Below are 1,722 nucleotides of genomic sequence, written 5' to 3'. Positions count from 1 at the left end.
AATAAATGGGCAAAATATTTGGGTCGGCAAAAATCCACATGGATTACTTGGGTATCGAGTAATCAACTTTAGGCTTTTTTCCAAGAAAATCGGTACATAAATAGCGATTTTGACAGTTTTTGGTGATATTTTGTTCGCCAAAAGTACACATGGATCACTTCTTGGGCATTTAGCAATCGTGTTTGGTCTTTTTCCCAAGAAAATCGGTACGTAGACAGTGATTTTGGGAAAAAAATATTTTGGTCGCCAAAAATACACATGGTTCACTTCTTGGGTACCTATTGAGCAATCGAGTTTGATTTTTTCCCAAGAAAATTGGTGCATAAATAACGAATTTGACATATTTGAGTTACCAAAAATGCAGATGATCACGTCTTGGGCAGGATGTGATAGAATTTAGTCTTTTTTGCAAGAAAATTGGTCCATAAATAATAAAATGGGTCTTTTTTTCAAGAAAATTGGTCCATAAATAATAAAATGGGTAACATATTTTGGTCGGAGAAACTAAATTTAACCCAGGAATTTAGGTATTCAACCAAATGGACATGGTTGTAGATACAAAATCAAGATAGGTATTAAACCGACTTTTTTCTTCAAAGACAAACCAAAAGTTGAGAAAAAGTGCACGACGAGGTGCACGATGACATTTCCGTCTGTCTGTCCGCTGATGATTTGAAGACAGTCGACATTCGTCAAGGAAGTGCATCGTCTTCCAGAGCAAGTCGAGTTCAACGAAACCATTTACCTACGTTAAGTGGGCAGGTAAAAACGGTCCATATTCGGCAGAACGGTCCACCTCTGCACTTCCGGCACACGAAATGCCGACCAGCGCAGCGAAACTCGGCACGCGGGGCGTCAAAAACGCAAGTGCAGAAAGACTCGTTAACGTCAAAGTGGAAAATTCGGAATATTCATGTTTATAAAGGCTATAAATAGTTGCCCTTGTGCGAGAATGTGTAATTAACCGAGACCGGTTTAACAGCATGTTATAAATCCATAAAAAACCACCGATATGCATCGAAATTCTTTTTAATGCAAGAACAAACAAACAGAGATAGAAATTCGTGCTCGTGTGATGAAATGTTCGCATGTCGAACGGCGATCTTCGTAGATTATCAGGGAATACTTTTCATTCACTTTCACATACCATTTACATAATGGATACGTGTGTTTGGAAATAACTTTTTCACCGGTACACGAAATGGGGCATTATGTTCTTTATTATAGTGGTAAAAAGGGACTTTTTATGGCCCCTGTTTGTTTTGGCACGCGAAGATCGAATCTTTCGCATTAACCAGTATAGCGTGGCACTCGACGGAGACACACGTAAATATTATCATGTCTTCGTTCTAGATTTATACACGAAACTGTTACATGTGAACAAATCTTTCTTTTATGGGGCAGGAGCTCGGTTTTCCGCGGCTGCGCACCCTCACCTCGCTCAGATTGTATAGGACGGATCATTTTAAAACACTACAATCCAATTTATCAATCACTTTACGTAATTTCAGGGGCCATCACAGCTCTGGAAGGAAAAAAAAATAATCCCATAGAAATTGTCTGGATTCAGGATTCTTCTAGTTCGTATTTATGGTAAAATTGTTTAAAGTACGTAGATGGGCCTTACGGGTTTTATATGGCTTCAGCTTTCCTGATATTAAAGTGCGCCTTTGTTGATAAACAACCAAATTGTCTGCAATTTTCTTCAAATGCCTCGATAAT

Source organism: Photinus pyralis, unplaced genomic scaffold, assembly GCF_008802855.1.
Source record: "Photinus pyralis isolate 1611_PpyrPB1 unplaced genomic scaffold, Ppyr1.3 Ppyr1.4_LG9, whole genome shotgun sequence".
Lineage (NCBI taxonomy): Eukaryota > Metazoa > Arthropoda > Insecta > Coleoptera > Lampyridae > Photinus > Photinus pyralis.
Note: the sequence above shows the minus strand (reverse complement) of the source record.